The 14,085-nt window shown below is 43.0% G+C and overlaps 1 protein-coding gene across 6 annotated transcripts in view; it reads right to left on the reverse strand.

Moving 5' to 3' along the window:
- Nucleotides 1-14,085, reverse strand: part of Kek5 (leucine-rich repeat, immunoglobulin-like domain-containing kekkon 5 protein) — a 653,304-nt gene that overhangs the window by 36,748 nt on the left and 602,471 nt on the right. For all 6 annotated transcript variants that reach the window (XM_078188237.1, XM_078188226.1, XM_078188258.1 and 3 more), the window contains one exon: nucleotides 4,290-4,354. The gene's annotated coding sequence lies outside the window, so the exon portion shown is untranslated. The remainder of the gene's footprint in view (nucleotides 1-4,289; nucleotides 4,355-14,085) is intronic.

Genomic DNA, 14,085 nt, shown 5'->3' on the forward strand with positions numbered 1-14,085 from the left:
GAGAGAGAGAGAGAGAGAGAGAGAGAGAGAGAGAGAGAGAGGGCAGCCCCCGTGGTCGTGGCGAGGCCCGGCTCGCCGGTGGGAATTTGAATCCCGCCCAAGGAACCTCGGTTCTTGCGGCCCTCTTTTTTAATCCATTAGACGTTTAAAATGCTTTTAAAACGATATCTCTTTCTTCGAACTTATATCACGTTGGTCGAACGAACGTAATTAATGGCGGTCGTTTACCCGAGGAGGATCTCGTTTCAACGGGATCTGGCGCGTCGATCCGGGGTCCACGCGCACGGACTCCGCGGTACGATAGACAGTGTTATAAATTTCACACGTTTCCGACGACATCGAATTCTGCGCAATACGTCTAAATCTGTACTGAGAAGTTTTCAGATTGATATTCGAGACTAGAAAATTTAAAAGTTCGAAGCAAGTTGGAAAAGAACTGAAGATTAAACTTTAATTAAAGTAAGATTAAAGTGCTCGATTAAAGTGTAATAAATAGACCGCGGCTTTTATGCACGTGCGACGAAAAAGAGTACATAAAACCCGAGCATGGTGCACTCGTAAAATAAATCCACGATTCTAATATATTATTTCTAATCTCTTCAAATGATTCCAGAGTGAAATAAATGTTTATTTAGCTCCTTATACAATTAATTCCAAAAAATTTTACTCAGTGTCACGATAAAATTGACATATAACACAGTGAACATTGACTCACTATTATATAACACGATCGCCATTTTGACATAACTGAATACAGTTTCAACTTAGCCACGTGTTCGCCTCCAAATAAAATGCAACAGTTCCGAGACGATCGCATCGAAATTCCGTGCGCCCCTCCGCGAGGTTCGCGCGGTCGAATTTCGTCGCGATTTATTTTCCGCTCCCTTAATTATTCCTCTCTAACCGCGCGCCGTGGAAAAGTTTCGGTCGCGTCCTTAAAGGGGGGGGGGGGGGGGGGGGACGTTCCTCTTTTTTCCGTAATGAGTGGCTGCGGGTAGGAAAATTTATTTTTCAAAGAGCCGTGACACGGACGCGCGTGGCTGCCAGGGCTCGGCTTTTTCTCTCCGCGCGATCCTTTGATCTTTCAACGTAGCGGTTAAGGCGGTGCTGCCGGTCTATCAGGGGGGGACCCCCCCTCTCGTGGCTCGCAAATAAGAAACTTCTGATTCCCCGGAAATATTCCGGGAGAAACCGTGTATCGACGAGAGAGAGAGAGAGAGAGAGAGAGAGAGAGAGAGAGAGAGAAAGAGGTCGCTCTCGTTGATCCTTGCCGGGATCGGCCCGGAATTATTTCTCGGATTACTTTTTCACCGGTCGCTTCTGCGACGAGGCTGCGTCTCTTCCACTCTCCCCCCCCCCCCCCCCCCCCCCCCCCCTGCCCCGCTTTCGTCGTAATATCTACCTCGGGAAAACTTGAGATACGATCGTCGAATCCCCGCGTATTTTCCCGAAAAACGCCTCGCGATAATATCCGTCGCCGCGGATAACGGGTCACGCTGGCTCGATACTCGGCTGCACGCGATCTGTTCTATAAACCTGTGCTGGAGCACACACAGTATAGATACTGTACAGCGTGCTGGTATACAGTGACTACCAAAATGTATTCGCACACTGGTGTAACTAGTTTACTGATTTAACTAATTGTATTAGCAGATATTATGATTACAAGTGATAATATAATTACGAGATATACGATTGTAGGAAATAATGTAATTATAATTAGTAATTATGTTATTAAATATTTAGTAAGTATATAACTAAATTATGCTAGTATTATTTAGTTTACTGGTAAGTCAATTTCTACGCTATATATTTAAGTAAATAAAATACATTTTGAAAGAAAAAAGAAAGGAAAATACGACCTTTCGATTTAGTATAAAACGTTAGCTACAGAATTAAAAAATATAATATATATTTTATTGCAACTTGTACGAACCTGTTCACTTTATGGGAATGAACCGTTATGTATGAGACACTTATAAATATAACTTCTTTTTAAACAATATAGATTCGAACTTTTTTAACTTAGCTTTGCAAATTGTCCGAATACTTCGATTTTTCTTTATTTCTTTTTTTAATCACGTAGATAAAGTTTAATACCAAATCGAAAGTTTGTCATATCTCGCCCTTCATATACTCTAATATAGCGTAAAGAATTCTTTCCTTCCAACCCATATTCATCTAAAATAAATAACGAGGTAGTTAAAGTTGCACACAGCGTTCGAATTCGCGAGCCACCGTATACGCATCGTTATCCACGGATTCTAACCAAGTACGAATTATCGCGAACACTTCTAATTTCCTTCCTATTTATGACAATTGAATATTCAACGGTGAAGAGGTGCTCATTATGCCCGGGCCGGGTCGGCGGCGGCGGGGGCGCGTTTGCATATTTAAAGTTTCATGCGTTCGGCTGCAGCCATTAGATTAGCGGCCATTGTTGCGTGCCGGCCCGTGCCCTCTCCCTCTCTCTCTCTCTCTCTCTCTCTCTCTCTCTCTCTCTCTCTCTCTCTCGCGCCGTATGACTTACGAGCTTTTGTCGGAGCATTAACTGTTTAATCCCTATTTACATTTATGCGATTCAAAAGAGAAATCTTGCGCAATCTACCGTACCGTGAATGATTAATTAACGGTCCCCGCGGATATTTTATACGTGCCGGCGACCCGATTTCTATTCAAATTGTTTTACGCCGTGATCTCGCCTATGAATTTTTCATAAACTTCGGGGTCTAACCCTTTCGGCACGAGCGCCGAGAGACTCTCGACAGGAGACGTCTCGCCGAAAATTCGCTAATGGTCAGTCCTGTTTTATATAAATATATAAAGATTGTTCTGAGCGGTAAATAAAAACTGTGCTTGATAAAACAATATTTTCTTTTTTGAATAAGGAGTATTGGTTATAGCTTTTATATAAAAGCTATTTTATATTTGTGGTGCGTATTGCCGATATAAATACATAACTGCAAAAGTAGTTATTATTTACATGAATGTGAAATTTATATTGTATATTATTTTGTCATTTAACTTACATTTGTCTAACACGTTAAGTAATAATAAAATATCAAGAGATATAAAATTCTGTTATTTGTGCCGGTCTTCGCATGGACGCCGGATGTATCCGGCACTCGTGCCGAAAGGGTTAAAGGGTGGGTTACCTACGAGTCCGACCGAGGATCCGAAACTGCATTGTTGCTCGTTCCCGAACGGACCGTTCTCCGGCATCCAAGGCGCTCCGTAGAAGTAGCCGCGGTTGAATTGCAATTTTTTTTTCTTTCTCTTTTTTTACACTGTTTTGCAACGTTGCCCCGAAAGCAACTTCCTTCCGCGGAACAAAGAGAAAGGGGGCGGAAGCGGAACGCGGCAAAGTAGAACGAAATACGAATACCGCCGCGGATCCCGGGCCACCGGTATGTACAACCCGGGAACTTCGAAATTTATCGACTTAATCGTTCCGGGGGAAGGCTAAGAAAACGGTTCGGCAGTGGGCCGAACTTTCTTTAAACAAATCGAAACTTTTGATTTCCGTCCGGCGGGGCGAAACCGGCGAACGCAAAAAGCGCCGGGGCGTTTCTGGAATCGCGAGTCGAGTTTCGGAAGACAGGATTCTTGTCCCGGCCCGATGCACCGTGTACAAGGCTAACTTTTCATGTTGCCCAGTTTTACGAAGTTTTGGTATAGTGAGCTCCACGTTGATAATGGCAGCTGATCGGATCCGAGTGCACGAATATCTCGCTTATAGGTTTTTTCGTTTTGTTTCAGCTTTTTATTCTCGATGCTATTTTAGCTCTAAATCCAAAATTGTCTTGGATGAATTATAGTTGGAACAATTTTGATGTTATCAGTCAATTATTAAGAACAATTTTTTAACTATTATGAAGTAAAGGTATTATCCATCTATAGTGAAGGTATTTTATCCCATATTAATAAATCATCTTTTGAATATCAGGTATCTTTCGCGACGAATGAAATAAATAAAATAAAAATAGGATAAATAGATTTAATTACCCTACAATGACGCAAATATTTAAACGAATGACCGAATGACCAGTCGGTCAAGCGTAAATGTAATCTGATGACAAATTGTATTTAAACACAGCATTCCTTCCATCTTTAGATCACGTCAAATTTTATTTGCTAATTCCCGTCCACTTTTCGGCTAAACGCGGTTGACTCCGATCTTAGAAAATTCTTGGAGCGCGAGGGCTTAATGTCCCCGGACCTCGGACGCTAATTTACGGCCGCGAGAGAAGGAGGACTTAGCGCAGGAAACTGAGCGAGCCGAGACTTACCCTTAGCTTAGACAGGAGCGAAAAATCGGTGAGCGCCTTGAGCGTCACTTTGCCAAGGGAGTGTTCTGAAACAGAAAGCAGAGAAGATCGGTTCAGTGGATCGATCCGACATCGGGAAACGTGTGGAAGAGATCGATCGCCGGCCGTGACTTGACAGCGGCTTGGCCGGTTCATCGGTCGCATTTCGCTTGACGTAAATAATTGAAAGCGAGCGAGAAGAGAGAGCATCTCGCGCAGTCCATTCCGTCGGCGCAAATCGTTCCGTAAAAAATTCGGCCCGAACAAAGAGGAGCTTTTTTTCGCTGGCGCCGCGCCGGGTTATGAGAGGGCCGAAGGGACCGGAAAACCGGCGATATGCAACATTTTTTTCTATGGCGCGCGCGCGCGCGGCATGGCACGGCAAACAACGAAACAAAAAACTTTCTATTAAGGGGAACAAAGGGGGTCCTCCCGGCCGTCCGGCCTCGGGTATCTATCCGCGAGTTATGCGTCCCCGTAAGCGGCTTTCCGGGGCCGGACTGTTTCAATTTAAACTCGGCGCGATGAATTTTCACGGAAACGAACGCGCGATACCCGCTGGTCCGGCAGAGGTGTCTCTGCCGGCGCGCTCGGATATCCTCGATTTTCGAACGATTACAGGGAGAACCGTGCGCGCGCGTGTGTCGCGATCGCTATCGTCCGCCCGTTTCGACGCCGTTGTTCTTCGAGCCGCTGATTTCTTCGAGTCGCTGATTTCTTCGAGCCGCTGATATCTTCTCGCGGTTTACTTCCTCGCGGCGTTTTTCGATCGACCCGTGAAACGAACCGTCTTCTACCACGAGCTGGGGGGAGAACCCTGTCCAAAGATTGCGCGCGTTCGTGTGCGCGAAGAACACACCCGGGGTACCGAAGGATCGTTTGTCTTCGGAACTGGAACGGAACCGCGACACCGGCGAAACTTCAGGTGAGCGGAACTTCGAACGTTACCGCCGCCGAGGAATGGGAAAGAAGATAAGAAAGTCGAGAGGCTCCCCCACTGGCTGGCTTGGTCGACGAAAAGAGCTTTTCTGTTGAGGCGAACCCGCCCGCGCCACCGCCCCGCTGATCAATCATCGGGAAATCGGAACTTTTGGATTCCCGTCGCGATCTCGACGAGCGATTCCACGGGCTCGGACGAGGCGTTGAATTTCTGCACGGTGTTTGTGGTGGTAATGCGAGACAAATCGCGACTTGTATTTACGATCGGGTTGTCGAATTTACCCTTTGCCCTCTCTGAGTTAGTTTTCAATTTTTCCAGTAGTAGTTTTCAAGTGTTTTATTTGAAATTTACTTTAAGGGTGGTTCTTGGATTATTATTTGTTTTTAACTGTCTTTTATATTAGATTGTGCTTGTGTGATTATTTTTGTTATAATATATACTAGAATAAAGAATTTTAGCGAATTATTTTCCACAAAAGAATCTTTGTTTTCTCAATAATTATAAGACGGAAAATCGAATGGTGCGACTATTGTTAACTATCATCTGTTCCTTATCTCAATATAGCATTCTTTACGAATAAATGTTAGGTTAAAAATCAATTCAGTAATTATTACTATTATTACAATTATTTTCATTAGATTTCTAAAATGGATTAACTCAAATAAAATTACCAAAATAAAGTTACTAAAACAAAATTGCTATAAACAACCCCTGGAAAAATATTAATCATTATACAAGAACCTAGTCCCTTCAGCATTAAAAAAATACAAGCCATTAAGCGCAGTTTTACAAAAGTTACAGCGTTCTAAACGGTGTTCGAACACTTTTTTCCCAAGGGGTAATATCAGTTGTAGGTTAGGGGATGCGAAAAGACACGCAGTTAGGGTGCCAGGCAAAAGGTACCGCAAACTTTCGACCCCTCCTCGACGCAGCTTATTACAAATTATCATCGAATATCATTTTAACCTTTAAAAGCCATTAACCATGAAATTTCCTTCAATTTTATTTTAATATCATTACTCCCCATGTGCCTCCCCTTAGCCAAAGGTACTTTGTCCACTGCCGTCGCATTGAAGCGATGTCGAAAAATCGATGGGGAAGAGGATAACTGAATTAAAAATTTCTTCGTTAATAATATTAATGGCGAGACTATTAAAATAAAATTTATCTTGCTCGTAATTTCTAAAAAATAGTAGAGCATAGGTCAAAATTAAGAAAATATAGTTAAAGTATAATTGAAGTATAACTGAAGAATAAATAAAGAATAAATGAAGTATAATTGAAAGATATTATAATTGCGATTATTCCGTAATTTATTTTTACTCCGCCCGTTAGTAGACAATAATTGAGTATAATCGGCACCGGAGCAAAGTAGGCTAATGTTGCCCTCCGCTCCCTGAAAAGCGAGAAGAACGATAATATTCCGCGGATCGATTCTACGGGCCGCGTTTGTTAAATGCTTGATTTGGCCGGCTGGAAATTGAGTGGTTCGCGGAATCGAAAGCGTGCGCGCGCGCGCGGGAATTATTTTGATCGGGGAGGGGGGGGGGGGGGGTAAACGACCGTGTAGTCCCGGGCAAATCGCGGGCAGGTTGTAAAGTACATCGGAATTCACGAGTACATTAATTGTACACGGTATGGCGAGTACGTTCTAAGGGTTATTGATAGAGTCTGATTGAACGGGAGGTCGCAAAGGCTTTCTCTCTCTCCCCGGCGCCCGGCTCCCGAGAGTTTCTGTTCGCACTAAATTCCGCTCTCTCGCCCCCACCCCTCGCTCTCGTTTCCTCGAAACGCGAATGATGGACTGTTTTCAGTGAACGCCGTGCGCATTCATTTATTAAGCAAACCGACACACACACAAACACGCACACAGCGGAGAAGACAGATTTTACGAGGGTAATCTAGCCACCGCGTACAGACCTTAAAGGCACTCGCGAGCGCGCGCGCGCGCGCACCTACCCCAGGTGTTTAATTATTCCGAAGACGTACGGTTCCACACGGTCTCTCTACGCCGCCTCTCTCTCTCTCTCTCTCTCTCTCTCTCTCTCTTTCTTTCTCTCGGACACTACGGGGTATTATTTCTACCTTGTTACGACCGCGGCCGCCCTTTGTCCGTCCCACAAAGATAAAATCGAGCAACTTCCGCGGCCAGATGTTAATTGCGTCGACCAGATAACGACCCGCCCACCCCTCCGCTCATCCACCCCCTCGTGCACCGACGAAAGAACAAACACGGTGCCGCGGTGATCTTGATAATCTCGAAAAAATTGTTACGTACTTTTTCCGACCACCCCCTCCCCCTCTTAGACCCATCCTATACGTCCGAGGAACGACTATATTTCCTGGCCGTGCCGCCGCCGACGAGCCTTCCCCTTTTTGTTGGCAACGATGCCAACATTTATTTTCATTTCATTACGGGGATCCGACGTAATTTAATTACGAGATCCCGCCGCAAACGCCGTTTGTACTGAATGCTTCTCTACACGTGTTTTCCTTCGATCTTGTTTCGTGCGCGGGTATAATTCGGTCTGTCTTTGTGGTCGCGCTGGCATCCAGCAACAAATCGTCTGAGTATCGAATTGAGTTTAGTGCGTTAGATGGGGAAAAGTGTACGGAAAATTCTGTAAGATTTTATCTGGGCCAGCCATAAATAATTTCTGGTCTTTTTAAATCAGATATTTGCCTTTTTTATTTATTTTCCTGCTTTTAGAACGTTAATCTTATTTATCTCTAATCTTAATCTTATTTATCTTTAACTCTTATCCATTCAGTAAAATTTAATTCTTAGTTAATTATTATTGACTACTATTACTATTACTGGCATTACAGAACCTTAATTTTATTTATCTTCAACTCTTATCAGAGAGTTATCTATTATCTTAACTTAAATCTTTAACTATCCAGTGAAATTTAATTTCTAATTAATTATTATTAACTACTATTACCATTACTAGTACTACAATTTCTATTTAATTATAAACCCTCAACCACGACGAATTATCACATCTAAATTAAATACACGCGTTGCGCGTGCTAAGAGGGGGAAGAGACCTCTGCATCCACTCGTGGTGTGAATACAATAAATAATAATATTTACCGTAAAGTCAGAGCAGAGGTCAAAGGTCAACCGTATACATTAAGCAATCCAAACTAACTAACCGAGAACAATTTCCCCAGAAACTGTGGAAAAGACGCTTGTTTTGACAAGATTGCCTCCGCACCCTCCGCGTTTCAACAAGGTGAGAGATTCCCATTTATTTACCTTTCTAACCCTCGTCCGGGACGGCTCCCGCGATTGTTATGATCTCGGTAGAACCGCAACGTGTTCTCCGCCGGGGGAAAGTATTCAAATCTGGCAGACAGATGTCGGTGGGGTGGGGGGGTTGTAACAACTGTCTGCGGCAATGTGTCTCGGCGCGATTCAGGGAAGGGTGTGTAACAATCCCGAGGAAGAGGGCGAGGTAGCGGCGGAATCCGCTTCATTTAATTCGAGCATCCATCCAATTCGGGAAGTTTTCCAAAACGAGGCGAGAGGATCACGAACGCGCGACCTGCATCTTTTATGGGCAATTCTTCAGGCGATAAAAGTTCGGCCGTTTCCGCGCGCCGCGCTCTTCCACGGTTCCGCGCGGCGTTCTCACGTAAATAAGGTTCAGTCCTCGTTCCACGATTCTAATCTAATCTGTTAGGTAACTGCTCGTCATTTTCGATAAATCTCGCGAATGGTCCGTTTAATTCCGATCACCGGAGGAAGTGTGAGAAAGTTGCGCGCCGTTCGCGCGCGAGAGAACCGTGCCGGTGAAAACGCCTTTATTTCTTCCGTCGAAACACTCCCGAGAATGCGATAATTGAATTTGTTCTTATATCGAACGGAACGCCGGTGATTAAACTCGGCGCGAACAAGAACAATCGTGGATTATTTTAGCAGCAGTTCGTTTATACAATGAACACTTGTAAATTAAATTAGAAGCTTCGATAAATATCTCGGAATTTTTACAAATTTATATAATAAATAAAAAAACAGCAAATAATAATAATACTATGGAAATAGTAAATATTAATATAAAGCTCTTGCAATAATTAAAAACCTGCGCAATAATTTGTAAGAAGAGAAAAAACGATTAATAGTTACCCCGTGTCCACATTTACCGAAATGTTTAAATATTGATGACGAGAAATCAGAATTTTATCCCGACTGAAAGGAATAGCATTCATAACAGGTTATTACTGGAAATCTCCGTCACGTGACAGACTCATACAAAGGGTTGATAACGGGAATAATAAAAATTTCGAGCCAGGAATAATAAAAATTTGGAGCCGAAAATAAAATATAGCAAACGCTGGTCGCGTTGGTAAATAATCGCATAATCGATAAATAAATAATAAAATTCGGGATCCGAATGGTTAGAATATGGTTGAACATTTCCTGTCCGGATCCTACGGATTGGCAATAATCCGGCGATTTGTGTATTGACGGGGGCTGGCTTTGTGGGGATGCGAATTCGATAATTATTCGCGCAATTTCACAAAGCGACTAATAAGTGCGATTTGATCAAAGACGAATCGATCAGATTAGGGTACGGCCGCGTAGCCATCGAGAATCTTCAATCGCCGTTGGCGCGCTCGTACATGACTAAACCGGAACGTAGACTGTAATCTCCGCATACATACTATAATACCGTCGAGTTTAACGCTGGGTACCAATTAGTCCGACAGCGTCCGCATACAGCCGCGCAGCCGATATTAATTCTTAATTTTATTTATTTCATTAATTTCTCGATTTCATTTATTTCGTTAATTTCTCGATTTATTTATTTTATTGAATTCTCGATTTTATTTATTTCGTTAATCTATCGATTTTATTTATTTCATTAATTTCTCGATCTATTTATTTAATTGATTTCTCGATTTTATTTATTTCATTAATTTATGGATTTATTTATTCCATTAATTTATCGATTTGATTTATTTCATTAATTTATCAATTTTACTTACATCTAATTTTATAGAATAATATAATAATTAATATAATAATAGAATAATTAATAGAAGGAACGCCTGTCTTTTTTTAACGCTTCTGCCACAGTTTTTCAATTCTTCGATAAATAGATTTTTCCTGTCGGAAATCACTACCAAAAAATAACCTCGCGATTCGTTTCTTTCATAGTGGCACGTGTCAAACTGTAATTCGAAATTCAAACAACGTTTTGTTTGCCGTCGCGTTGATCGACCGGATGGACGACATCGATCCTCTCATCGCTCGACATCTAATAAGGGCAGAGCATAATTCGCGTTTTAGTCATCGAACTTCCCCGGCAAGTCTATTATAAACCACTCCATGGTTATGGGATCCAACGTGTACACTATGCATCCACAACAATATGTATAGCCTATAGTAGACTTTAAACTATTGTTCATCGGCCGGGTACCATAGATCCTAATTAATACACGTGCACAGTTTTTTGTCTCGTCTGCCGGGATACACCCGCCCCATACGCCATCTCGTACACCATCCCATACGCCGTCCTGTATACCATATCCCGTAAGCCATCCACACCGTAGGCTTTGCTTAATTGGTTCCTCGGAGAGCACGCACAGCATCGCCGAACTTCGAGGAGTATCGTATTACGAGATAAACGAAACTAGACTCTGCGCGGCCAGGCTGCGGTAGACGGCGCCGAACCCGTCTTCCGTGGCCAATCCTAAAAGTTCGAAGGAGTACGTAACAAATTTTCTGAAAAATTAGGCTCGCTGATAGGATAGGAAAGCGTGCAATTCCGCGCATACCCGACAACGGTGAATTATTTAAGCTTCATCAACTTTCGCGGCGAGGGTCCTTCAATTTTTCAACGGCCGTCGTCCAAGTACCAGTCAATCAACTGAGGGGGAAGGGTTAACCCTTTGCGGTCGTATTAAATTTGGCTGTCGTAGCGGTCGGAATTAATTTCTTTTGAAAAGAGCAGCGTATAATACGTATAAGAGCAGTAATACGTGAGATTATGAAGGATGAGGAAGATTTATTAATTATTTTGCTAATTTTGGATGTGTCTTTACTCGACAATGTGTTTTAACTTGGCATAATAGATTTCTCTAATTTTCAGAGAAAAAATTTTTTCACACCGTTTGCAAGATTTTCTCATAAAAGAATATAAATTTGATAATACACTCAGCTTTATAGACACCTCCCATATTTTCATTACAATTTATAATAACATCTGGAGTATTATTTTAAAATATTTTAAAAACCGAGAATAGTTAATTACAGTTAATCCTTTGCGGTCGAGTGACGACTCTAAAGCGCGGCTAAAAATTATTATGCCGCGTTTCAAAATAATTTTGATCAAATTTACTCGTATTCGAAAAAATTGTCAAAAGCTGTTAACTGTTGCACAAATCACAAAATTTGATTCCGTAATGTATAAAATGGTACAAGTTACATAAAATGGTCCAAGTTACATAAAATGGACACACCGTGAGTCTAACAAAATGTTTTGCATTTCCAGTTGAAATGGCTCCGACTGCAAAGGGTTAAATAAAATTTGTAAAATATTATTTTTAATTCTACAAAGAATCTTCGACAGCCCAGTCAATCTCTTTAAACGCCTGCAGTTTCTCGTTGTTTACCAATCATGATCGGAATCGTCGCGGCCAGACGAGACCGGGTCATGGAATTTCGAGCATCGTCGACGCCACTCGGGGATCAAACCGGTCCTTAATCTATTTCGATTTCATAAAATCCTCGCCGGCGGACTCGGCCACAGTTTCGCGCGGCACCGAAACGACGCGGGCCCGGTCGTTTTTCCCCCCCGCCCGGTAATGGCCATCGCAGCGGAACTAGCTTCACTCGATAAACCTTTGCGATTTCAATTTCGCCGGGTCTTTTGTGACGACGGGGGGGGGGGGGGGGGCCAACCGGGCATCGAGGTATCGACCGGAAGCCCCCGTTCTGGAAATTATCGAATAAAAGGCGGTCATCGACTCGGGGGGGTATATCACTGACATCGGCGCCCAACGACCGTACTTCCGTTTCGTTTGCCGCTGGCTACGAAACAAAGGGCCGCCAGTGCCGGGCACGTTGCACGATCCCCCCTCCTCCGGTCCTATTTGCGGCCGATACGCTAATTTAATAACGCTGGGAAAAAAGAGAGAAAGAGAGAGAGGGAGAGAGAGTAACGAGATCTCCTGTGCCGAAACAATGGTGAAAAACGAGTTGACAGGACGAGAACGAGTCCCCGGGACGTTATTGTCCGATGACTCGACGCGCGAGGTCGCCCATTAGAACGCGTCCCGCTTCGCTCTCTCGCGGTCCCGTAAATATTTACCCGCTCGAAACGCAAGACGAGAGTGACGCGCGCGAGGACATTTTTTTCAGCAACCTTGTCCGGCCGCTCTTCAACGTGTGCCCCGGCGTTTTCTTTTTTGCGGAGGAAAAAAATATAAGTCCGGCGAAACGACCGACAGGTTGAAAATATTTTTCTGTTAAGGGCAAAACCGACAGTGAAGTGCGCGTGCAATAATGTTTCATCGATTGCGACAATACCCTGGACAGCTACCTCTTTCGCGCGTTGCCGCGGTCGCGGGCAATTCCTTTTCAGCCGGGAACCCGAACAAGGAACCGAGAATGAAACGTGCTCGTTTCGAAATATGTATTTTCGCGAAACCCCGCCATTGAAACACGGAGACAATAAGTTTTCATCAATTGTGGGAATACACCGTGTTTAGTCGCCCCCCCCCCCCCTTTCGGGCTGCCGGGCGGTTACACGGTCGGCGCGAGTTCTTTCAACCTCGGTTGCAAATATTTCCAGTGACCCGGGATATGTAGATCGTTTCGAAATATTTTTCTGCCATTGAAATCGCGAAACAATGGTTTTTTTTTGTCGATGAGAAATAAATGATTCTCGTGGGATTTCTATTAATTTGGGAGCTTGTGTTAACCTTAATTAAGTTAACCCCCTTAAGTGAGGGTTAACTCCCTAAAGTGTCGAAAAACGATACTTCGTTGTTGGCATGGAAAAATAGTTTTCTTTATATTTTTACTACGTAACAATTTGATTTCTTATTTTATTTTGAATTTGGTAATTATTAGATTTTACAAAATTCTTGCAATTCTTCTCCGAAAATCAAATCGCGTCAAACGAGTTTTGTAGACTTCGTTCAAGCGAACTTGACTCTTCTTTCCGGCGCTAAGAATTATAATAAAACAAAAATAATAATAAAAGATCGACACACAACATTTCGACAATTATTAGAAGCTCGTTAATCTTTATAAGTCGAACGTCGATATAATTCGTGGAACGGTGATTCGTTTGCCAAGAATCGTTGTACAACCGCGCGCCAAGACGAACGACGCGCTCTATAGTTTGCGGGTGAACTATATTGTAGTCCGTTCGTTTACAAAAGGGAGCAAGATACATAGTCTCCCGCGTTGAAGATCCTGCAACGCGTCTGTTTACGTACTGGTCCCTTGTAAAGTGCCATTCACGTGCCGCGCGCTTGTTCAGTTTGTTGTTCGTAACTTGTATCCAAGGATGGTTGACAATAAATGCGCGGTAAATTCTCCGTGATTGTACTCGGTGCAAGATCATCGTGACAGCGAGGAAAAGTGAAATACCAAATATCGGTGCGGGATCGTGTTATTTTCCTGCGAAAACATGCGAGAAATTTATAGAAAAATTGGTAAAAAACTGGATTTAACTTTAACAACAGTGCGGAGCGTTGTTAACAAAATATGACAGAACGAGAACCACAGAAACAACTCCAAAAACTGGTTGAATCTATGCCAAGAAGACTAGAAGCCAGTATCGAGGCTAAAGGAATGCACACAAAATATTAATTGCA

Source organism: Augochlora pura, chromosome 2 (assembly GCF_028453695.1).
Source record: "Augochlora pura isolate Apur16 chromosome 2, APUR_v2.2.1, whole genome shotgun sequence".
Classification (NCBI taxonomy): Eukaryota; Metazoa; Arthropoda; class Insecta; order Hymenoptera; family Halictidae; genus Augochlora; species Augochlora pura.